At 47.1% G+C, this 25,669-nt stretch overlaps 1 protein-coding gene across 12 annotated transcripts in view; it reads left to right on the top strand.

The window, feature by feature from the left end:
• SLMAP (sarcolemma associated protein) overlaps nt 1–11,534 on the top strand; it is a 90,265-nt gene extending 78,731 nt beyond the window's left edge. For all 12 annotated transcript variants that reach the window (XM_058032168.1, XM_058032167.1, XM_058032169.1 and 9 more), the window contains one exon: nt 5,077–11,534. The gene's annotated coding sequence lies outside the window, so the exon portion shown is untranslated. The remainder of the gene's footprint in view (nt 1–5,076) is intronic.
• The last annotated feature ends 14,135 nt before the right edge of the window (nt 11,535–25,669 follow it).

Below are 25,669 nucleotides of genomic sequence, written 5' to 3'. Positions count from 1 at the left end.
TTTTCAATTTAAAAAGTTAAAGTCAGAATTGGCATTAAAACATTCTTCCAGATGCAGTAGATGGTTGGGGGGGAGGAAGGAAGCCTAAAAAGGTGATAAATATATCTGCTGCTCTTCATGGGACGTTCCTGGTAGCACTTGATGTGTTACAAGTTTGTGTTGAATTCCTGTCTCCCAACACCAGTGCAGAGCTTCTTCCTTAGACCCTGAATGAGTTTATTCCTGAGTAATGCTACAGGTAAAAGGGAGTGATAAAGTTTGCTCATTTCTAAAGGTGCGGTGTCAATATTCCAGGCTCACTGGGTGTGATATTCAAGGCATTTGGTGTTTCTGTTGTAAGTGTAGCAGCCACAGCTGACTGGCAGTTTTTCTGTTGCAGAGCCTGACTGGAATCCAACTGTAGCTGCCATTGTAAGACACACTTATTGTTCTTTTTTTATTTTTTCCATTTTGTAATTATTGCAGTGAGACATAAGCAAAGACATAGCCTGCAGCAATTTCTCTGTAATTTTTTAATTGCACTTCCAGCCTTGGATTGGCCAGATGTTGGTGTGGCTGTGCTGTATATTGCATCCTTCCCCTGCAGACTTCCCTGAACTGTAATTTTTCTTTAGAAGAATTATGTCCCAGCCAATCATAAATAAATAAATATGAACATATTATAAATATTAACATTAAATATTAACACTCTCGCATATTATTACTTTACATGATTGCCTTTGCAGCAAGTGAGGGTGTGCCTTAGCACATCCATGCCCTTGTTCAGGAGGATGTTTAGTAGACAAATACAAAAAAAAATCTGGTGTCTTATATGGTGTGTCTCATTTGAAATGTACTGAGTGGTAAAAAATCATTTACCCCACAGTGATGTTTCTTCCAGTAATTGAAAAACAAATACTGGAAGAATTCCATCTGAATGAGCCCTTCTGGGATGTTTCTTTGGTGAGAACTGAATTGCTTTGTCAGATGTGTAGGATGTTGCATCTGCTTGGAATGTGAGCCTGTGAGACATCCCTGCTACTGAATGACTGCCTTAGATGGGCAGGGAAATGTATCAGGGAAATCTTTGGTGTAAGTTTGTCAGGATGGAAGATGAGCCACGGTGTTGGCAGAGATAATTCTCAGCTGAGGCACCTCAGTCCTGCTCGTGTGCACGTGGACTCACTAACAGTGGTGTTCATCTGGTTCATTTAATGCAAATTGTTTCCAGTTCCCATGAAATACATTTCACTGGAGATTATTCAAACATGGTAAGTTTTCATGTGTAAAATAGAGAACAATAATTGTGTATTTAGTCATATTCTGCAGCTGTGTGGCTTAATGCTTTAATTTCTTGGACTTAATACCTCAGTGCAATCCTGCTAGCTCAGACACTCCTCAGAAAACCACTGTGTTATTCTTTAAATTTTGAGGGCATTTTGGAGTCCTTCAGTCCTTTTGGTTGTGAGGATCCTCTGAAAATATAAAGTTCTAGCTGTGTGATGTGAAGGTCGCTTCCTGCAGCCTCTGAAGTGCAAGTTTGGGAAGCAGTGGGTTTGTGCTGATGAGTGTGGCTCTAGGTGTCCATGGCCCAGGTGTGAGCAGCCCTCTCCTCTTCAGGAGAAAAGAGGATGATGAGTCAGGGCAGAGTCACATCCTGTTAGCACTGCCTGCAAACACCAGCACTTCACTCTTCCTGCTCCTCATACTGAAAGCTGAGAAGCCATAAAAAGAAGCTCACTGATGAGTGAGAAAGGCCAGTCCTTCACCATCTGTGGCTGCCCAGTCTTGCATGCAGGAATCTCCCCTGCTCAGAAGCAGCTGAGGCTCAGCTCTGTGTCCAGGGAGGTCTCAGGGTCAGGAGGGCTCTTTCAGGGCTGTGTCTGGTGCTGCAGAGCCAGGCACACACAATGGCCTTGCCTCCCTGCAGCTGAGAGCTGCTCTCTGCAGTCCCAGGCTGGGGTGGGTTGTTGTGCTCTGGCTGCTGCTTTACAGTGCTGGCACTGCCTCAGGGTCTGCAGTGTCCAGAGTGGGACAGGGCTGAAGCCCAGCACGGGCTGCACCCATCTGAGCAGGCTGTGCATGCCCACCAGTGAGTGCAGTGTCTGTCTGTCTGTCTGTCTCCTGCATCTCAGTGTGCTCTGCTCTGCCCTGTGGGGCTGGCTTTCAGCTAGACTCCAGCATACATGGCAACAGATGGACTTAGCTTGGATATTGGGGATAAATTCTTCCTGTGAGGGTGGTGAGGCCCTGGCACAGGTTGTCCAGAGAAGCTGTGGATGTCCCAGGCCAGGCTGGATGGGGCTTTGAGCAACCTGGTCTCATGGCAGGTATCCCTGCCCATGGCAGGGGGTTGAAGTGAAATTATCTTTAAGGTTCCTTTTCAGTCCAAACTGTGCAATGATTCTGGGGCAGGTCAGCTCAGCTGCTCAGAGCAGGTTCTAGTTACACCAAGGTTGTGGATTTGGTCCCTGTATGGCTCATTCAGGAGTTGGGCTCAATGATCCTTGTGGGTCCCTCCAACTCAGACTGTTCTGTGATCAGTTTGTGTTTCACAGTGCACATTCCGTGACCAGCAAAGCTGTGTTTGCATGGATTTCTGAATCCAGTGGTCATGGAGCAGAAACAAGCTGGTGTAGCAGAGCGAGGAACTCCACTTATCCATACGTTCTGGTTGAGTGGGATGAAGCTTTGTGCTTCTCAATGCATTTTAACAGGACAGAGATTTAGATAAAGGTGTTTTAAGCTTTTAAAATTCAGTGTGTGAGAAGGGTGAAGTTGGAGTTGCCATTTGTGATGTGTTCTGTGTGCACAGATCTCTGCTGAGGCATCTTAGTTTGAAAGAGGGTGTTTAAAACCTTCCCCAAATATATTGGCTGCCTCCCAATAACTTTTTACCTGGCATTGAAGCTGGAGAGGATTTTTTTTTTTTGTTTCTGTGCTGTGTTGCTTAATGCATGCAAAACTGACTTGTTTAAGCAGGGCTCTTCTACTAACAGCTTGAGACTTAAATCACCAAATCCAAATACATTTCAAAACATGTTTTGTGGTGGAAAATACTTCCCCTACAGCCTTCTTGGGGGTGTTCTTGCTGGTAGTTGCTGCTTCTGTTTTTCCTCAAATATGTCAGGGTGGTTTTGCTGAAATAAATTGTCACCCTCAGAGCATAAGGGCCCTGGTGGCTGTGTTGTCCCTGAGCATGGCTCCCCAGCAGCCCTGAGCTGGATATTGGGTTGGTTTTGGTTTCCTGGACAATAAACCCCTGGCCTGGCCTTTATCAGCATGAGGGGTGGCAGGAGCCTGCAGGAGGAAGATCCAGGTGTCTTGAGAGGAAGGAAACGAGGGGAAACCAGCATGTTTTGGGCAATGTTCCCACACAATGCAAGGGAGAGGCATGGGGTAGGGGGCACATCAGGAAGGGAAGGGTCAATGGGTCAGGGAAGGGTGTTCCTGGGTTGACCACAGAGGGGAAAAGTACTTTTCCAGCCTTGAAAGAGCATCCCCATCCTCTGCTGGTGTCTGCTGCCTGTTCCCTGAGCCAGGGTGTGGTGCAGAGCCCCAGTGGCTGCCTGGGGCAGGGGGAGCTGCCCTGTGTGACCCTGGGGCAGTGAGAGGGAAGGTGCTGGTTAATGTTTGACACACTGTGCAGGAAAGGGGCCTCACAGACAATGTCTGCCTTCCTGCCCTGTGCCTGAACCTTGTGGGAAGCTTGCTCCATTCTTCTCCCCTTCCTGGCACTGACCCCTGGGGCTGCTGTGACCTGAGGCTTCCTGTCACCCCTGCAGGGCACCTTCCTCCAGGAGAGCCAGGTCCATGGGCTTCCCTTGCCCCAAATGCACAAGATTTCTCCTGCCCATTCCAACAGGAGGGTGACCTGGAGCTGTGTTTGCAGCATTGAGCAGGTGGACAATAAAAGAGCTGCCAGGGGATTTGAACTGGTGTCCAGGAAGCCAAGTCTTTGGTCTGGGCAGTCAGAGCTGCAGGAAAGGTGGTGGGATGGGGTTTGGTGGAGACCACATTGCAGAATGCAGCTGGGTACGCTGCCAGGGGGGCACAGTGCCCCTGCAGGGTGGGCAGAGCCCCTGCTGGAGCTGGGTATGCTGCCAGGGGGCACAGTGCCACTGCAGGGTGGGCAGAGCCCCTGCTGGAGCTGGGTACACTGCCAGGGGGCACAGTGCCACTGCAGGGTGGGCAGAGCCCCTGCTGGAGCTGGGTACACTGCCAGGGGGGCACAGTGCCACTGCAGGGTGGGCAGAGCCCCTGCTGGAAGCAGCTCTGCTGGCCCAGGTGCCAGGACTTGTGTAGGGCACAGTGGAGGGTGCACCTGAGCCTGGCTGCATCAGGAGAAGGTAAGAGCTGGGAATTCCTTTGTGCTGTAGCAAGATTGGCAGTGGTGCCAGCAGTCCCCTGGGCTGTCTTGCCTTGGCTAAACTGTGTCCTAGGAGTGAGATGCCTTTGATGCATCTGTTGCCTCATCGTTGCCTCATCCATGGAGCTTGGCTTGAGCCATCCCTATGGCTGAGAGACAAAGATCCTTTTACAACTTAAAAGAATCTTTGTTCTAGTTTTGTTTTGTCTAATTCTCACTTGTGTATAACAATGTACATAATCTATATGGAAAAAATTATCTTCACTTAAATGTTGCTTTCTCTATACACATGCCAGTGGAAAATGCTTCATTGATACTTCCTACAATCCTGCAGACCCAGACAATGCAGTTCTCAGTACTGTTTCAATCTAAATTACTGACAAATAAAATAGTTTGTTAATTTTACCAGAAGCAGATGTCAACTTTCTAGCCTTAAAGCAAAAAAAACCCACAAACCAACAAAGCCCCCAAAACAAAAGGAAAAAAACCTTTAGACTCAGTGTGTGGCCTAAAGGCAACCATCCCTGTGCCTGTGCTGCTAATTGGGCCCTGCCTGTCACCCTCATTAGCCCTGGGGCTCTGGGGCTCTGCTGAGAAGGAACAGCCCCCTTACAGGGCATTGCAAGAGTTGTTCATGATGTCTCTCTGTGGGAAGAAAAATTCAGCTCACACCCTGTAAGTCCAAACTATAAGGTAAAAATAATCCCTTTCTATTCTCTCCTAAACAGAACTGCTCCTGGAAAGCAGAAACAAACCCTAGTAATTGCTCTATGTCCCTGGAGTCCTTAACAGAGCATCTGCAGACATGACAGGAACACGACCTGCTCCGGGATCCCTGCAGTTTCAGCCTTGGCAGAGATCAGTTCATGCCTTCCTGTTTCAGTGCTCTGTGTGTGCCCGCTGCTGTGGCACTGCAAAGAAGATGACTTTATTTTCCTGCTGCAAAGAGGTTGAAATCTTAACATCCTGAACATATGGAAGGAGAGTTTTCTCTGACTGTCAAAAATCTCATAAAATGTAAGCTGGGGGGAGAGGGGAGGCCACGTGCATGCTCAATGTTCAAGAAAAACTTATTTGTGCTCAGTGTAATGACAATATTTTTCAGTTGCAACTCTCCTGTGCATAAGTTTAATCTCCCTGCTGTGGACAGAGTGAGAGCAATGAGAGCTACATCACTTTTAACATGGCCAGTTTTCTAAGAACAAAAGAAATCTGTGTCAAGTATGTGATTTGGGTCATTTTTGCACCTTTTTTTTTGGTCTGTGATTCTATTTATGCCCTGGCCACTTCTTCCACTCCCCAGCCTTGAAAGAAAGTACTTGTGGTTGATAACTAAGAGCAAAGAGACTGGTTTCCTAGATCTGATCTGAGCACCATTGCCTTTATTTATGTAAACAGTGACATCATCTTCTATTGCAGAACGGGAACCCTGAACAGTTACAGGAGAGCAAATTTGGGAAGTGTCCTTATGAGACAAGTATGATTCATCCTCAGATGTGTACATTTAAGAAAGATGCTGTATCCTGAGTCAGATAAGTTCTGTGAATCTGACTTTACTCCAGCTCAAACTGTCATGTATTAGCAAAAATTAATCACTTTTTTTTCCTTTTAAACTATTTGAAAAGTGGTGCTTGCAGCCTGCTGGGAGTGTTCAGAGCAGCAGACTCAGCTTTTTTGTCCCCTTTCAGCTTCTCCAGAAATCTGCTTTTGCACTCCTCCAAAAGCCTTTTGTGAGTGGTGCCTGACCCATCCAGTGACGGTAAGGGCTGCCTTGTTCCTGGGATTCAGTGTCAGTCAGCCAGGGCATGGTGTTCAGGGCATGCTGAACTGCCAGTAAAGCACCTGGTTCCCTTCTGGGGGAGTTTGCTGGTGTTAGAAAATCCCACCACAGCCAGGGTCAGTCTCTTCTCCATCACACAGTGTGGGGAAATATGCATCCTTTCTGGCCAGAGCTGGAAAAAGCAAAACCATAGAGCACAGTATGGCTGAGCTGCTGCCAGGGGTGAACATCTGCTCTACAGCTTGTCATTCAGCTCTTAAAGACATCCAGTGAGCAGCCAAGAGCTCTGGCCTGGCTGGGTTCCTGCATCTGCTTTGTACCTGAATGGGAAATCACTCTCTCCAAAGGGAAGGGTTGCAGATTGGCAGGCTCCACCTCTGTGCCAGCTGCACATGAGCAGCAATGCATGGACCTGCCTCTGGGAGAGAGAAAACCCTGCTTTTCCTCATCTGGATTTTCTGTGCCATATTCACGGAGAAGAACTGCTCCTGTAGTGAATCACCATGAGGGAAGTAGACAAAAGCTCCCCATTTCCTAGCACCTGCCCTGCTGCAGGGACATGTGTCCGTGCCTCTTCTTGCTGTTAGGAAGTGACTACATCTGTGCTGGTCAGGCAGGGACAGGAGGCTGAAAGTTCTTTGGGTTGGCTTGGTTTGTTTGTTTGTTTAGAAATTAACAAGTGTTTAGCAAGCATTAGTGATTGTTTCCAGTGAATTTGCTTCCAAACTTGGCCTCGTATCATGGGACAGGCTGGAGTTAAAAGCTGTGGGACATTGGGAGGTGCCATGGCCCAGTGTCCCCCAGCCTTGTCCCAAACCAGAGACCCTCTGTCCTCTCTGAATTGTTTCCTCCGTGAATGAAGGCAAATGTTGCATTACAGGGGCAGGACATTATTTCCCCAACCTTCCTTGTCTAGAATCTGTTGCCACTTTTCCTTGGCGTTAAGCCTGGGCTGGCTCAGCAAACCCTTGGTTCAGATTCCTGATTTCTCTGCTCTGCTCGGTGCCTTTTCCCATTGTCCCCATCAGCCTGGGCTGGCCCTGCCAAAGGCTCTGGTGCTGCCCAGCTGCTCTGGGGAGGTCACCAGCTTGCTTTTCATGGCTTCTGCCAGGTTTCACTTCTCTAATGCCTGAGGTTCACACTTAAATTTGAGGAAGATCCCATCTGAAGGTGTTGTGGCTTTCCAGCTCCCTGTGGGAGGGGTGACTCCCTGATGGCACTTTGTGCTTTGTTTTGAGCTTACCAAGTGTCTTCACCCTCATCTCAAAGCAGCAGCTTTATAAAACCAGCTGGCAGAAGGGAGATGGTTTGGGGCATCTCACAAACATGCACCAGTTCCTCACTGGGGCCAAATTACAGCAGGGCCCCAAAGAGATGCTCAGTGTGCCCAGGGCTCAGGGCTGCTGCCCTGGCTGACATGCAGGGCAAGCAGCTTTCACTCCTCCTGCTTCCAGGAAGGTGAGGAGATTTGGACCAGTTTGGGAGAAGCTGATGCTCATTTGGAGAAGATTTTGGGTGCCACCTTCATGTGATGATTCTCAGGCGTATCCTTGAGATACCATTTATCCAGAAGATTTGCTGTGCCTGGTAACTTTAGGGATGTGTGTTTCTTGCCTGGTCTTACTATGATCCTGGTGAACCATCTGGAAATTTCATCCAGTGATTACTCCAGGATCTGGAAGACCTTTTGTAACTACTAATCCCAGAAACAGATTTTTCCTTCATCCTGTCTGTCAACACAGCCTTTAACTTATTTTTATGGGCTTCAGCACATGTTTGAAGCATCACTGCCTTAGGATACAATTTATTTTTTCCAGAGTATCTCAGTGCTCCTTATATCTACTTATAGCACTTTCTGAGGAACAGCTGTTTTGTGGGTATTTATTAGGATCTTCTGTGTCCTTCAAAACTTGACACATCTGTTTCACACCTAGAACAGGACTCAGTGTGACTTAGCATGCCATGAACAAGAGATCCTAGGAAATTGCTTTTTGGTGCCTCGTATTTTGCTGCAAAAAAATTGAGTCATGTTTTCATTGGTAAGATGTGATAAATATTTCATTAAAAAATATTGATGCAATTAAAGCAAGGGGGGGGGGTAAAGCAAAAAGACTAATTTAAGATAACTGGTGCCATGCTAGATTCTTGGTATTTTGCCCCCCCTTTTTTTTTTTGTGTCTTGCCCTCTGGCTCTTGTTCACCCACCAAAATAACTCATGGATGAATTTTGCTGTATGTGTCTTAACTGCTCTGGGAGGGAGTGGGATATGCAGGCAGGAATCCTGTGTGCAGGAAATGCTGTTTAATGGAGTGCCATCAGTGCTGGGGATTTGGGAAGGTCTGTGTTGTCATCCTGCCTGGAACCATGGCCCTGTTTCTGCTAGAACATAAGGGCCCAGGCAGAGGGTCAGAGAAGCTCCTGGAGGAGCCTGCAGGACACATTTGCCATGGCTGGAGCAAGGCAGAGTGAGGAGAAGAGGAAGAGTCTGTGTGTGTGTGCACAGCCCAGTGAGGGGCTCACTGCAGGTTTGCTGTGTGCCTGGTGTAGAGCACAGACTCCTTGTGTAAAGCCACCCTCTGCAAGCCAGCAGTGATGCAGGGGGAGCTGCCTCCTTTCCTCTCTTGGTAAGGAAGAATTCTCAAAAAATGTTTTTACATTTCTTGGGAACAACAGGAAAGCTTGACCTAATTGCTGTTCTGTATGCCCATGGCTTCTGAAAGGCCCAGCAGGACATAAAACCACCAGTTACCAGTTCTGATTTTTGCCAGAACTTCAAAGTGTTTCCTTTTATGCAGTAATCTTAAAACTAGTCCAAGAAAACACTCATACCATTACTTACATATTCCAGTTGTGCCACCAATACGGAAATGTAAATTATTATATTTCCCACAGGCAAAGCTTCCATCATTAGTTCAACTTGATGGTCTTCTGCTTGCTGGTAGGGATACAGCTCCTTTCCATGGGCTGAGAAATGGCTGCAGCTCAAAGCTGAGCCAACAGGGATGATTGATGGGCTAAAAAATAGGACCTTAATATAGTAACCCAAGTCCTATTTAGACTTTAAATGTTTTTTAATATAGTCATATGCTTCTCTGGAAAAGAAGCTTCTCATGCATCATTTAATAAATGTTTTGTTGTTAGACTGTTTGAGATTACAGTTCCCATCTTTATCCGTTGTGCATCATGCCCAAACTTCATCAGTAGAGATAAAAGCTTGTGATTAAAAGCAAAATTAGTCAGATAGGACCCAGTCCTATCCCCTAAGTCTTAGTCACTTCTTGGAAGCTTTGTAAGCTGTGCCAGTGTGGCCTGTGTGATCTGGCAATGTGTTTATTTTGTGAGCGAGGCCATGGCACAGGGTTCATTCATGTGTGCTCAACAAGCCATGGCTGCTCTGCTCCGGAGATTATAACCAAATAATATCAAGGAATTTTGAAATTGAAAGGGACATGGGTTGTTTTTTTTTTTTTAGTCAGGTTGTACTGGGACTTTCTTGCTAAGTGCAGTTTTGTGGGCAGAGTCTGAGGTATTTATTTTTTCTGCTGGAGTGACCTCCCTGCAGCACTGAGCTTGCAGCCAAGGCAAGGCAGGTTTGTCCCTTGGCCACTGGGCCCAGGAGAGCCCCAGCAGATGCACCAGGTCCTGGCCAGGAGGAAGCCCTGGAATGCCAAACAGCCACCAGGGCCAGCAGATCCCATCATGCTCACAGTGGTTTCAATGACTGCAGGATGTGTGGTCAGAAATGAAGAGGTTGTTCAAGAATCATTTAGATGGAGAGAAATCCTCCTGCTTAAGGAAATATCCTGCTGAGTTTCTCCTGGAAAATAATTTGATGTGTAAAGTTGTATCTTTTCCAGATTATGAAGGATGGGATTTAAGAGAGAAGTGTCTAATTCTCCAAATTTAGAAAGCATGTGGGCCTCAAGCTCTTTTCCCAGTTGGAAAATCTGCTGTTAAGAAAAGGAAATAGATTTTTATAAGCAATATTTAATTCAAGCATTTGGCTAATTCTCCTGCTGCAAAGCTTTTAGGTCAAATTCTGATTCATTGATGTGGATCTGGAATAAAAGGGATTATTAGAGGAACTGGACTCTGAAGTTAGGAAAACTTGGGTTTCTTGTTCACTTTTTCCTACTCATAAAATATATTTTTACCCTATGTTTCTATTTTAAGTGTTGTAGGGAAACTTGCTCCTACGTGTCTGTCTTTGCTCTTTTTCTGCCCATTGTCATCAGCTCTGCCATGGGTGTGTTCCATTTTTCTGTTGCAGAAAGGGATCCTGATCATTCTGGACATGACATTGTTGTACAAATGCTGGGAATTTCTACATTTTTTTTCCATTAGGTTAGAGAATGGAAAATGGGTGGTTTATTATTCTTATTACTCATTAAAAGTATGTGTTAAAACAGTGCCCTGTTTCACAATGTGATGTTCTGCAGTAGCTCAGGGCCTGAGGGAAGCCATGTCCAGCACCTTCCTTTTGTTTCTACAAGTCTGTGTATCCACAGAAGTGTGTGTTGTGCTCAGGATTCCTACAGGGATCACTTCTGAAAGCTTTTCATCTGGCATTAAGGTCATTCTCCCTCTGTCTGTCCTTGCCATTTCTCTGTGGTGTGTGTGACCCTCAGCTCCCGTTGTCCACAATCCCACTCTCTCTCAGCTTCCAAAACCTTCCCATTTCCCAGAGTGAGTACTCTCATTCCCAGGTCTCAGAGACATCAATCCAATGTCATTTACAGTATCCTGTAACACCAGTTGTGAGTGTTTTTTGTTTTCTGTGTTCATAAAGCAGCTACAATGAGTCTGTTGGAGGAGCCAGGTCTGCATCCCACCCTGGCTCTGGTGCTGTGGAGTTGTGATGGATGTACTGCTTTCAGAAATGCAGCAAACAGCATTGCCAAACCCAGTGGTTTATCTGGGGCCATCCATGTGCTCTGGGAAAAATAGCTCATCCTGGGAGAAAAGAATGATGGGGGGTTTCCCTCAGTTTCCAGTAATTACTTTCAGAGTAATTATGTTGCTCGAAAGAAAGAGCTGCTGCTTGTCTTGTGAGAAAAAGGAGATAAGAACAAGGAGGTTAAATGTGACAGCTCTTTGGGATACCAGCCCTGCCAGTGCTCCAGAGAGAGGAGAGCACAGTGATGATGAGCAAATTCACCTTGGGGCAAGAATTAGTCAGGTGGGAGGTCCCCACTAGATTGAGGGTGTCCTGGGAGGTCTCCTGGAACAGGGAGAAAAGAAGGGGCTTGGCAAAGCAGAGGACCATGTCATTTTTCTCTCAGTTTTCACCATGTAATTCATGCTTTGCTCTGTAAAGCACTGTGATATAGTTTGTATACATTATGTAAAATAAGTTGTATTCTATTATATTGAAGAAATACAAATATAAATAAAAACAAAGGATGTAGTAACATAGCTGTGTGGTAACTGGACCCCCAGTCCCCAGTTGCACTGCTTGTCCCATTCCCCAAGTCTGTGGTTGCAGATCTCTGCCATCCCTGGAATTATTTAGGTATTTTCCACATGATGATAAATGTTAAATACAGACTGTCCTGGGTGAAAAGGGAAGCCTGGATCAATTTCTGTTCACATCACTCTCCAGGAGAGCCTGTCTCCGCCATCCCCTGCTCTCCTCCTGCTTCTGGCATTGTGCAGCTCTTCTGTTCAGGAGTTTTAAGGAACAATTTTTAACTGTGCTTCATTTCTTTGCAGTTGGGAAAGCTCTAATACATTTCCAGGCACAGCTGACACATGGGCCCTTTAGAAGTAATGCTGTTGGTAATGGGACAGCATGTGGCAATTTGTGATCTAGGGAAAGCAAAACCCCAACTCTGCAGAGTCTGAGCGGGAGGGAGGCTGGGAGGGAGGTGAGGATGGCTCTCAGCACTTCAGATGGGCAACTTGCTATTGCAGAAATTGGAATTTTGGCCCAAAAATGCCAAGGGGAATCTTTTATGGGAACAAAGGTGTATGTTGTGAGCTGCCTGGCAGCAGGACGAGATCTGCTTCTGCATTTCACCCCGAGGAGCAGCAGCAGCATCCCGAGCCGCGGCAGCGCTGCGGGAACCGAGCGAGGGCCGCGAATCCCGGCGAGGGCCGCCAGTCCCAGTGAGGGCCGCGAATCCCGGCGAGGGCCGCCAGTCCCAGTGAGGGCCGCCAGTCCCAGCGAGGGCCGCCAGTCCCGGCGAGGGCCGCCAGTCCCAGCGAGGGCCGCCAGTCCCAGCCAGGGCCGCGAATCCCGGCGAGGGCCGCCAGTCCCAGCCAGGGCCGCCAGTCCCAGCCAGGGCCGCCAGTCCCAGCGAGGGCCGCCAGTCCCAGCCAGGGCCGCCAGTCCCAGCGAGGGCCGCCAGTCCCAGTGAGGGCCGCCAGTCCCAGCGAGGGCCGCCAGTCCCAGCCAGGGCCGCCAATCCCAGCGCTGCCGGGCCCGGGGGGAGCTCGGGCTCCCGGCTCTGCCAGGGAGGTCAGCACAGGGGGCTCCCGGCAAAATCCTTCTGCACGCTGCACGGTGGGAATTTCCCTCTTGAGCGACTGCTGCACTTTTTAACTGGAAGATTAATGGAAGGGGGCCGTGGAAAGGGCCGGAGTGCCGGAATTAGTTCATTAGTCTCTGAGCAAGCATGCGGTGAGTCACCGGCAGCGCTTCCTGCGCGCTGAGGCTGGGCCTGGAGCTCTCCCAGCCATCGACCAGCGCTGGGAACTCGCGGGACCGCGGCACCGCATGCTGCGACTGCGGGCTGCTAATGCTATAAAACAAAACTAATCTAGATTAATTACGCTGCACATGTTATTCATCTATAATCCCGCTCCTTGGACTCCTTCCCTCCCAGCAGAGCTCCCCATTGTTTTCTGTTTCTCTCTTAAGGTGTCCTTGACTTCCTTTGGGTTTCTCCATTTTTTCCGAGGGCTGGGATGACAAAGCTGCCTGGTTGGCAGCACAGCACAGCTCTGCCCGTTCACCTGGGGCAGCCCCATGTCTGTGTATGTGGAGGCATAAACAGCCAGTCTGAGCTTCATTTGGCTTTGCTGGGTCACCAGCAGTGCCCTGTGATGGCAGTGAGGTGCTGCAGCACAGCAGGGTGGGTGGCTGGAAGTGCTCCTGGTCATAGCATCATAGAATATCATAACTTGGAAAAGACTCAGTCCAGCTCCTGGCCCGGCACAGGACAACCTCAGGACACCACAAATGATGGTCCTGGTAGGGGATGCACACAGGATGTGTCTGTTTCCATGATGTTACAAAGGTTTCTTGCTACCTCTGACAGAAATTGGTTGAAAATGAAATCCAGCCATTCAGGGGACCAGCCTGTAACTGCAACCAGTTCTTACTCTGAAGCAGAGCCTCGTGTCAAACCAGTTGTCTTCCTCACATGGAAGTAGTGGTGTTTATGTGCAAACCTGTGTGCAGTCCTGGCTGCAGCTCTCTGGGTTGGACAGCCTCTCACTGCACTGCAAGGACCTGGAGGGAGAGCAGGGCCAAAATGGCAGATTTTTCATTCCTAGCACACATCTCTCACCTGCACTGCTGACCCATAGCCAGGGAAGAAAAGCCCCAACCACAGGTTCAGGCCTGGGGGGCTGAGGGCATCCAGGTGCCCCCTCCAGCTCATCCTCCACCACAGGGATCCTGGCACAGGTTTGTTTAGCAGCAGGTCTGGGGGCATGGAGGGACCTGCAGCCTTCATGACTGAGCGTCATCACCTGCCTGTGCAGCCACAGGAGGCTGGTGCCTGTCCCACTGCTCTGCCTGGAGACTGCCCAGCTCTGCTAAATCTATTGCTGCCATAGGTGCTGGAAATGAAAAGGTGCCAGCTGGACAGGGAAGCCTGTAGGATAAGGTCTGGTTACTGTCCGGAGCCTGTGGCACCATTCCCAATGACTTGGGTGGGAGAAGCACCAGGACTCTGATCCCCTGAGAAGATAAAGATCTAAGACTTACTAAATCTGGACAAAATAAGCTGTGCTTTTGTTTTCCTGTGAGTTGTTTCATGCAAGAAGAGATTTTGAAATGATCTTAATACCTCACAGAGGATTGTTGCACTTTCATGTGATGCCAGTGGGATCAGCATGCCAGTGGATGCTCTGGTGGGTCCCAGGGTGCAGTGCCTGGAGGTCTCCAGCCCCCTCTGCAGCAGCAGTGGATTATGGGCATCATTCAGGTATTTTCCAAAATGTTCTGAATGATTTTTTGCTGCAGTCACTTCCACCAGGTGTTTTGAAATGTGGTGACCATTTGTTTTTTCTTCAGCCTTTGTTTTTCTTCCCTGTTCACCTGTTTGAACACTGTTGCCACAGGGAAAAGGACTCAGAGGGTTCAAACACTGGCTGGATTTTTTTTTCCTTTTATTCTTTGCCTTTTTTTTTTATTACTGCATTTTTAAATGGCATGTTTATAAGCGTGGACCTCATTTTCAAAACAAAGTGTTTTGAAACTGCTTTTGCAAACAGCTGTTGCAAAGGACAGCCCAGGCTGGAGACCTTTCACATCTGTATCTCTGCCTGTGTCCCTGCAAAAGTGGTGTCAGCATGGAGGGTTCTGGGGTAGGTACAAGAGGGGCTTATGACCCCCACAGGGCAGTAAAACTCTGTATTGAGTTTTGAACTCTTGGTCTGTCCCAGTGTCCCCTCAAGCTCTTCCAGCAGCTCAGACATCCCCAGCACCACTCTTCCTCAAGAAAATATGCAATTTCTTAAGTGGTTTAAATACAGTAACTTGGGGAACCTGCATGTTGGTGAAACAGACCTGCTCACACCTGAACCCCTTCCTCCTGCACCTGCTCCCCACGATCACCAGCCTTGGGAAGCTGTGGCATTTACCAGCAAAACCAACCCATCTGTGGCTATGTTTCCAGTGGCACTTTGTGCATCTGCTTTAGATTGCTTTAAATTACAGCAAGGGGCCAGCTATGTTTAAATGGACTCAGAGGTGAGAGCAAAGAAGTGAGGCTTAAAATTCAAAGCAATGCGACGTGCCCGGCCATGGCGTCATGGTGTGAGTAAGGCCCTGGCACGGAGCCATCTCCTGACTCCTGGGAGAGATGCTTTAAAAGCTCCTCACATGGGCAGTTCAAATGATGTGCACATGGGGAGAAAGAAAATAGTGTTTAATTGAAACTCTGTACATGTATATATGTTTTTAGGATAAACAAAACAGATTGGGCAAATATTTACTTCTGCCCCTACTGCTACAAAGCAAACTTTCCCACAGCTTTTGACAGAGATAATCTGTTTTTTAGCCATGATGGTGAATTTGTAATGACAAGGTTTCATTCTGAATGTTTCAGGATTTCCTGATTGGTTCTCATGCAATTATTTTGATTAACAATGAGGTTTTCAGACCAACTTGAAAGGGTCTTGGAGCCTTAGGAATAACCTGGCTCTTGGTTATTCCTCTCACTGGGATTACTTTCTGCAGCTTTCTAGCACTGGAATCAAATTCTTTGGAAATCAAAGCAAACTACATCTTAAAAATATTTCATATCTCCACCCCCCTCTGAGAAAGGTTTTTTTAAGTTTAGAAAAATGTTTGTACCCATGTGAAAAAAAAAGGCATACGATTGGAATAAGAATGAAATTCCAGTGTAATTTTTTAATGAAAATATGTATTTTTAATAAAAAGATAAATGCTTTAGGTGGTCATTCCTGCGAGAAGGCAAACAGTCTGAAAACAGAAACTGAGAAGTATTCAGGGTATTTCTGATTAAAAAAGAAATGAGATCTCATACTAGAAATGTCTGGATGTTTCTTTTTCATTTATAAACATAGGAGGGAGCTTAAGGAATTAGGAAACATCCATTAGTGCTGTTTACTCAGATGTCATTGTTCTGTTCTTATCACTTAGATTTTTTACCCTTTCTTTAAGATGATGTGGAAATCAGGCTGGCTTTAGTGTACATGCCAGCAGATCCCCTCCTCACTGCCTGTCTCTGCACTGTGGGTGACAGCACCTTTCTGCAGATGGGAACACTGCTCAGGAGCTCCCATTCCCAGCAGAAACTGCCACCAGTGGCAAGTATCCTTAATTCAAAGCCATGCATGATGTGCTTGGAGCCAGTGCATCCACGGCAGGGTCCAAATCAGCAGGGACTGCAGCTCCTTGAGCTGTCCCCACAAGTGCCCACAGCACACTGGGCTCCTGCTCAGGGCCAGGTGACAAATGAGACCTGGCTGCTGCTCCAAGAGATGCACATGGAATAACCACATCTCCATTTTCAGCTGGAGTGCTCCCCAGGGGGAGGGCAGGGTCACCAGCGTGGCTCCACAGTGCCCACCCTGGCACTGCCACCCTCGCTGAACTGTCTGGGAAGGTTGATGCCAACCAGGGGAGCCTAAACATCCACAGTGTAACACTGTGAGATGTCTGCTGAGACACATCTTGCATTTACCATGTCCTAGATTGATTTTCACCTTATCATAATTTAAATAGAATAGTGGATTTAAGTGTCATAGTGGCAGAACAGATTGACAATCAAGAGGGTGGTTTTGATACAAGCTGAGAAGCCTGTAAATGAAAAAAAAACAGTTTTTGCTTTCTGTGAAGGTGAAGCTTTCTCAGTTCAAGCAGTTCCCCAAGCAAACTGTCCAAGTTGAGCAAACACTGGCTAAAGGTAAGTACGTGTAGCAGAGTATTTTCTTTCACACCACCAAAAGTGGAGACATAAGCAGTGTGTCTGATGTCATCTCCATACAGATGGGTTTGAAATGCTGGCTCTCATCTGAAACATCATTACTTTTACAGTGAACTTTTAAAAACTCTATTATTCCTGCTAATATTATGTGTATGTATTTTAGAAGTAATTTCCCCGGACTCCAATAAAACGTTCTAACAGAGTTTTGTTCTCTAAACAATTTTAACCCATGTTTTGCCTTTTGGGGAGTACTTTTGGCCCCCAGGCAACACAGAAGAAAAATTACTGGCTAAGTAACACCAGATGCAGGAGAGACTGCTGGCCACTAGACAGCTCCCAGATGAGAAGGCCTTACAGGTTGAAATACAAATATGTTTTGTAATGAAAGCAGAAACCTTCTTTTACTTTAGGGCACAGGGACCAGCCATGAAACACAGAAAGGTTTTTGTTTGGGTTACAGCAAGAGGCATCATTATCCATAATTACATTTTTCATACCTGAAATCAAAAGCCCCAGAGCTGTCCTCCCTCCAGAGAGGTTTGGAAAATGATCTTAAATAGAAAATGATCTTAAATGTTTTTTTCTGACCTCAGGGTTGAATGAAAAACTGCTGCAGCCCCTTGATAAGGGTGTGTTTGTGGGGATTATGTGTCAGCCACCATCTCGTGCCCCATCAGTGGTGCAGCCTCAGAGATTCCACGTGTCACTGCAGTCACAGCCTCCTGCTCTGCAGAAAAAAGGCAAGGGGGCACCTCTCCCTCTCCCTCCCTCAGGCTCCTATTATTGTGGTCAAAAGTCACCTTTTGCATGACTCACAGTGCCTGGGAGCTGAAGGGGTCTGGCTGTGGTATGCACTGCTGGTCCTTTGGGAATCACCTTTGGGATAGGAAGAGACTCTGCCAGGTGCCCCCCCTCTGGAGGGACTGGCTGAGGGTCATGTTATTGATATTGGGCTAAAATGCATTGGATTGACTGAAGGGTCTCAGCAAAGCCTGTGCCTGGGCAGCTCACAAGGGAAGCCCAGCCACAGGCTGCAGGGTGGGACACGGTGGCGTCAGAGCCTGGGTTACAGGAGCCTTGTGTTGGTTGTTTGCTGTGAGCACTTTGTCACCAGTGATGAGAACCCGTGTGGGTTCCTGTGGATGCATGGCTGGTGCACCAGAAAGGACACAGAGGCTGAGCAGGGGTGGGCAGCAGCTGGGCTCAGCATGGTGAGTGCCAGTGTGCAGTGCCAGTGAGCACTGTGCCCACAGGGCACTGCAACACCCTTGGTACAGAACCTCCAACACAGCTTGGAGCTGCTGCCTTCCTGCTCTGGCCCCAGGAAATGCTCCTGTCCCTGCCACGTGTGGCCTTCCCTGTGACATCCTGCAGCCTGCCCACCTGGCACATGGTCCTTTGGAGGAAGATGGTAAGTTCACACCTGTCCCTTTCCTGTGACTTCCACCACGGCTGGGCAAGAGGACAGTGTGGCAGCACACTGTACTGAGCCATGATTTTATGCCTAGCAAGTGGTGTTTGAAGAAGCCTTGCACGGGCCCAGATTTAGCTTTGTTTTTGGGGAGGGCAGGAGTCTGCAACTTCCCATGTGCCAGACCTGAAGAGGCTGCAGAGGAACAGGGTGGTGCCTGAGGGTGAGAGTGACTCCACAGCCAGGGATCGGGGACAGGATTCAGTGCCTTTAAACCCAGAAAATGTTTCCATTGCTCAACAGTCACACAGCAGAGGAGTGCAAGAGGAACATGGAGGTCAGGGTTGACATCATCACGCAACCATTTTAAACATCTTGCTGGAAAAAGCAGCAGTTGGAGTTCTGATGGCTGCCACTACTCTGTCCTATACATTTTGGTACTACCACATACAGGGCCTAGGGCTGGTGTGCAGAAAGCTGGAAACTCAGTGGGCTCTGAGGGCAAAGCAGAGACAACTTCTTACCCATGCTCTTGCACAGGCATCTTGAGCTGGACCACAAAACCCCATCACCAGGAGCCCCTCTCTGATCAAAGCAAGGAGGAACATGGGTGCCCAGGCATGGGCATGGCCAGGCTAGGGCTGGCTGGGGTTTCCTGGCAGCAGGGATGGGGCTGGGGTTTTCTGGGGCCCCTTCTCAATGTGCTCTTTCAGATCTGGGTATCTCCTCTGCCAGAAGCAGTTTCCACTCCCTTCAATTTCCCAGGGGCTTGGTGAGACAGGGAAAAAAGTGCTGTCAAAGGTTTTCCCCTTCCCTTCCAAAGTATAAGCCCCTGGGGTTCCCGGCAGGGATTTGGCAGCCACAGGAATGTGTGGGAATACACGAGACTTCAGGACAGGGCTTAGGAGTGTGTGCTGTTGTGAGAAATGTCTCACTGAGGACTTCTTGGCATCACACTCACCCCAAATCTCAGAGCAAAAACGCACATGCTGTATCCCCATACCCTGGTTTCTCCCAGGTGCGTGTCCTTGTTTGCAGCAGCCTGAAACAAGGGTGTGCCCAGAGTCCCTGGCAAGGGATGAGCACAGTGCTGCAGTATTCGCCGATATTGCGCCTTTAGGGCGTGAAGGAGTTAAACTTTTCGGATGGAAAGCGAACCGAAGATCAGACTAGCAGCCTGGTGACCTCCCGCCGCTGGGACAGCAGCAGCAGCAGCTCCCAGCCCAGCCCGAGTTCCATCCATCCATCCATCCATCCATCCATCCGTCCGTCCGTCCGTCCATCGGCGGGGCGCGGTAGGTGCGAGGGGCGGCGGGGGCACCGTGCGGGACCGGCCCTGGGCTCCGGTGGGACCCCGGGGCTGGGGGCCACGGCGGGGAGGGGGCTCCGTGGGATGCAGGGGGTGCACGGACAGCTGTCCCCGCTCTGCTTTCACAAAAGGAGTTGTTCAAAGTGAGCTTGTCCCGACACTGCCGGGGGAATTGCGATTTCTTGCCTTTTGGGACACCCGGTCAGCAGATACCGAGAGTTTGGGAAAAGAGAGTTTTGTAGTTGAACTCCTTGCATGCAGCAAGGGAGGACACTGTGGGTTTATTTCTCCCTGATGAGGAAGAAATGACAGCTGCATGATTTAATCCTTTCCTCTGATGATGGTCAGAGATTTACCAATAAATGCAAAAAGCAGCCAGTCAGTTTACAGTTTTTAAACAATGAAAGATTTTTTTATAAGTGGAAATTTGGGATTTTTTCCCCTTGAACTGAAAACATTGTGGTATGATACTAAGTAGTATAGCCTGTTGTGCTAAGTTGTCTCCCTGGCTCTTCAGTTTATTGAGCATAGCAGTCTCTCTGGTTCAAAGACAAAGTGTCAGTGATCTGAAAGTTTATTTTGCAGTAATAAAGTGATATTGTTTTACCTAAGAATTTGCATAAACATTTCTCATATAATTTACATTGTAATGTAATCATTTTACATGATAGAATTATCTTGTTCAGAAAGCATGGCTAAATCAAGTCATGATAGTTTCTGGTGAAGAAACAAGGCTTACTTAATATAGTTAAAAGTAAAACAAGAAGAACCACAATCCTATAAAACTAAAACCAAAGTAGTATTCTGTTCTCTTCACTGCAAGAATATCCTCAACCCTTATGGCATTTTATGTTTTTCCTTAGAAAGAAATCAGAAGACATATTTCCCTAAAATTTGAGACTTTTTTAAAAACTGAAATGCTCTTGGGATGGTGTTTGAAGGAGGTTGCCAGGCTGCTCAGCGTTAGTTTCTGCCCAGGCGAATAGAAGGGCAATCACCACATTTCAGTCAGAAAAGCTCAAATTGCTCTTTACTGGCCCCCCAGTCGCTAGAACTTGATTCCCCCAAGGTACTTTCTGGCCAGAGATGACGCTCTTGATTACAGAAATGGAGGTCTCCTGGTAATTGCATTTGATTTATTCTTCCGTATCACGGAGAACGAGTCAGTGTGATTCTTTGGAAGTATGAACTCTTCCAAATGCTAATGTGTAGGGAGAAAGAAAACAGCAATTTTTATTATCTTCTTAACAACAGCCCACAGGAATGTGCTTTGCAGTGAGTGCAGCTTACAAGTTCCCCTGCCTCAGCTCTGGCCTTTCCTGAGGGCTGCTGGCACAGACAGAAACCCTGACTGGCCAAAAATCCATCAGGGGAAGCAATAATCAAAGAGGGGGAAAGGAGGCCGTGGGATGCATTAAGGAAAGAGCTCTAGAAGGTCATTAGTAGAAATGCAGAGGGAGCCCCACTCCTGAGGGTACCCCAGAGACAGCCTGTGGCTGCTCAGTAAGATCCAAGGGGGATCTGCAGCATCTCTTGGAGCCAGGCAGCACCTGATGTAGGTGACATCCCATGGTTCCCTGGTTATTTGTCTCTTAGGACTGCTAAGAAGTGATGCTGTATGCTATGGCTTTTGTCATTGACTTAACACCTTTCCACAATGGTGGGGTCTGCCTCTCTATCTATAATTAATGTCACAGAGAAAATGTCCTGAGGCAGGTGGTAATTTGTCTGAGTGGGGCAGAACCTGCCCAGGCTGGTGAGGTTTATTCAGCAGGGACTTGATACTACTCTCATTCACGTGGATAATAGAACTCCCATTGATGTTTTTTTTTAGACACTGATGATTTCTGTGGGCTCTCGATTACCACTGCAGGCATGTCCAGAGTGTTTGAGTGTGTGGTGGGGGGGGTGCACAGCATAGAGAAGTCTGCTGTATCCTGTTTTCGTAAAGGGCTTTTCCTCTTAGTAGTTGTAGTGAAAACAAACATGTGGGAGAACAATGGGAATTTTTTTTCTGTTTTCCTCTAGATTTTTAAATACAACAAAAAGCCTATTAGAATTAAATAAAGTGCATTAACATAAAAGGGATTCCTATATGTTAGTGAGGAAAATAAGTGTAACTACTTGAACATACAGTCACAAGCACAAAGGTCATTTGCCTTCTTGATTCCAGCCTGTGTTTTTCCAGTTGAAAGCCTATTCATTAAATACCTGTGAAAACAGAGTACTGGTAAAGAACAATGCCTGTGCCATAAAGTTGTTATCTGTAGGAGAGTTCACACCCCAGAGAAACACCCTGCCATGCTGCTGGGCACTCTGCAGGCTTTGGAGTTGGCAGCTCAGCAGGGACCAAAGGGGAGTCTGCAGAAAGGATTTCCTTTCTTCAGATAAACGCAGCGGTATTGTAATTGTTATGTCTAAAATGTTTTTCAATGAGCAAACGAGGATAATTCTAGTTGCTGTAAAAATGGAAGTAATAGTAAAGATGTTAATGCTTTCTAGGAGTCAAAATTGGAATCACCGTTCATAGGATGAATTGCTCCCAAGAAAACAGGAACTAGGATGAAGTACAGTATGTGAGGTGGGACAACTGCCTTCAACTGCTCCTATTTAAATTACATGTGTTTTAGAGAAAAATCTGACATTGATTCTTCCTTCCACATGAGAGGTGGAGGATCGACTCTAAGAGATAGTTAAGGGTACAGTTAGCTGTTTACAAGGTAAAATTACTCCTGTTTGAGCATATATTTCCCTATTGTGTGGCTGCTTATCTGCAGCTTTCTGCTATGAGTCACTTTTCCCCTGGGAAGTGGAAACCCCTCTCCTCTGACATTGCTCTCTCCATGCAGGTGCTGCAGCTCACGACCACATCTGGCCTTGACCTTCTCAGCAGCAGATCAGGGTCCCAAAGCCCTTCACGACAAGGTGGGTTTCCTGTGCCACAGTCATCATCCTCCTTGCTGCTCTCTTTCTTCTCGTTGTCTTTCCTGAGTGGCAAATTGCAGTTTTCAGTGTGTTTATATGGAAGGAGATTATTCATGCTGCTGACAAAATCCAAGACTCCTCTGACAGAGTAGCTTGCACTTGACTTTTTAAAGATACAATATCCTGGGCTCTTCAGGTATCACAGACTTAGTTTTGCTTTATCACTGGTTTAATAAACTGGTGTCACTGGTTTATTAAAAAAGGGCAGCTTGTCATTGTTGGTTGAAGTGCAGCTGTGTGTGGACACCAAGGTGGGGACACTTTCCAGACCCCATCCATCAGTGGGCAGGTGAGAAAGGCTGAGGAATATTGGTAGGACCAGATTTCATCCCAGTGTGTTCTGTTTCTGTTGAGGTCAAAGAGCTTTGTGAAATCAATATGAATTTGAAGGGATTATTTTAAGAGTGGGAGAAAGGGATAAGCTGCAATTATATCAAAGTACTACACTGAACATTATTTGGAGTGTAAGATTTTGGATTCATTTTGAAACAACATATCCTTTCAGGAATTGGTATGCTCTTATTCAGTTCTAACACATACTACAAAGTCAAAAAGAACAGTTTAGAAGCGCCTGAAACCAAGGGAAGCAGCTTTTTGCCATCATTCTCCTGAGAACTGTATGCATCAGGGTTTTGGTTCCAAGTCATAGTGATGCTAAATTTAAAAATCCTTTCAAAACAGGGCTCAACCTTTCTCACAACTCTCTTAATAAAAAGCTCAATGTTGAAGTGATAATGTTCAGAACAAAGAACACTTAGTATAAACATTTAGCTTGTACTAAATAAATTACACTTGGTCTTACAGTCACGTTACTGGTGACAGCTTGTACAGCCTGCACCCTTCCCCTGTAATTCACCAGAATGAAGCAAATATACATTGTTGGGAAAAATTTCTTGACTTTTGTCAAAGAGCCCAACTGCTGTCAGCAAACATATTGTGGGAATATGAATCTGGAAACAAACAGATCATTAGAGGGTAAGTTAAGGTTTTGTGATTTAATTCTAAACATGTTGAGTGAGTGAACCAGAGATGTGCAATGCCAGAAAAACTGTGCACCAAAAGGGTTTTTTTTCTTTAATGAAAGCTGGTATTTTTATTGAATACAAAGTACTTTGGGTGACAAAGATGGCTACGTATGGAAAATATGAAGTTTTGCTTGTTCTGGAGAATCATGAAGATCATTTGATTAGAAGTAATGTTGTGCCAATGCAAGTTTAACATTCTTTCCTTGTGGAAATAATTCATCCATTTACAGAACTTTATTAAAGTACAATAATTTTCCAGTATGTGAGGAAAAAGAGAATATATACAGAGGATCTCTGCTAGGACAGGAAGTAGTGATATGGGCTTGCATCTCTGGTTGGATATTATCCGTGCTTTGGCCTGTTACAACTGTACCAAGGGTTGAGAAAATGAAACAGCTTCCCCAGTCAGGGCATCTTTTTTGGGAAAAGCCTGAGCTGAGGCTGTGGTACTGCCCAGCCTGCTCTGACTGCCAGAGCCACTTGGGTCAAGGACCATCAGGAAGGCAGGGAGCCAGAGGAGCTCTTTGCAGTCTCATGAGAGGACTTGGAAATCATCTGTGGAATCCTGAGAGGGCACAACTGTTCTCAGCCTTTTAGAGAAATGTAGTCATGTCGGGGCAGGAAGGAGGAAGGGAGCCAGGCCCCATTCCCCAGCATGAGACCCTGCATCCCTTGGGATGGGCCAAGTGCCTGTGACCAGGCTTGGGTCTCTTCTGGCCTTTCATTCTTGTGACACATGTTGAAGCCCTCCCCCGTGTCTGGACACATCACTGCAGCACGGATATCCTCATCTGCCCCTGCCCCTGTTCTGCAGGGACAGCCACAAGGCGGTCTGTGTCCTTGTGTACTTTGGCAGATGCTGGAGCTTTGCTCTCTCAGGGAAAAGCTGCTTTGGTCTCTTCCCTTCCTATAGCCAGACAGCTACTGTCTTGGCCTCAGTGCTCTCTGAAAGGCAGCCTGAGCTGCTCTGCTGTATTCGAGAGGAGAGGGCTACGGTGAGGGAGCAGCAGGACATCTTCACTTCAGAGTGTACCACAAGGCCCATGCAGACCTGGAAGACTTCAAAGCTGGCTCATGTGCCAGGCACCTATCCCTGGAGCACTTGCTTCAGTCAATAGCAGCTCTGCCATTAATGATTGCCTGCAGTGTCAGTATAATGAAAAGAGAATATCCTTTGAGATTGTCAACCTTGTCTACCCTCTAGCACATTCAACTACATCCTGAATTTCTCTAAATTTCAAGGATTTGCTTCCTGTGATCTTCTTTGTATCCCACTGGCAGCATTAACCTGAATACACATAGGAAATTATAAGACATTTCCCAGAGTCTTTGACAAGATAGCAAAACCCTTCTCTTTCTTAGGAGCAGAAAGATATTTTTTATTGGAGTAAATGTCCCTGCAAAACTGGCTGCACCCCACGAGCTGCTTGTGGCCGGGACCCTGGGGTCACAATGGAGCTCAAACTTGGAGGTGGTTTCAGCTGCCCCTGCTGCAGAAGAATCCCTTCATGACCATGTGCCAGAGTCTTTCTCAGTGCAGTCAACACACCTCCTCTTGCCTGGCCCTTCTGCTGGGCTGTCTGCAGTGTGGTCAGGCTTCCAGTTACTTCACTACTGTGTTTTAGATGCTCTTAATTTTATAACGAGATAGAGGTTGATCAATACTTCCTGCTATTTCCTGCCTTCTCTCACCACACTGGTTCAAAGAGTTATTAAATCACAAAGTCCAGCCAGCTCTGTGAATCCAGCCCAGCACTCAAGGGTATGGTTATGAGGGATGCACAGGATGTACTGATCCTCAACTCAGGGTGAAGGAACAGCTTTTTGCTGCTCTTCATTTCTCTCTAGGAGAGAGCACTGATGAAGGAACAGACTGCAAGAACACGAGAGCACTGCCCAGAGATTTTGGGCTGTTGCGAGAAGATACCAGACAATAACTTAAGAAAATCTGCCCATTGGAATCTGAGGTTCAGAAGCGCTAATGGCCAGGATAATGTGTTATTTATTGCAGACAGGCATCTGGAGTGGCCTCAAAGGCCTGGATGTCCGACTGCCCTGCTACACGCATCAAAACCCCTCTTCAGAGTCTCAGTCCCAAATTCAGTCTCCAAAGCCAAACAGTGATGGTATCACATTCGCTTTTCATTTCTGTGTGGGCACTGTGCCCATGCAGTTATAACACAGC

Source organism: Melospiza georgiana, chromosome 11, assembly GCF_028018845.1.
Source record: "Melospiza georgiana isolate bMelGeo1 chromosome 11, bMelGeo1.pri, whole genome shotgun sequence".
NCBI lineage: Eukaryota > Metazoa > Chordata > Aves > Passeriformes > Passerellidae > Melospiza > Melospiza georgiana.
This window is presented reverse-complemented; position numbering and strand designations above follow the sequence as displayed.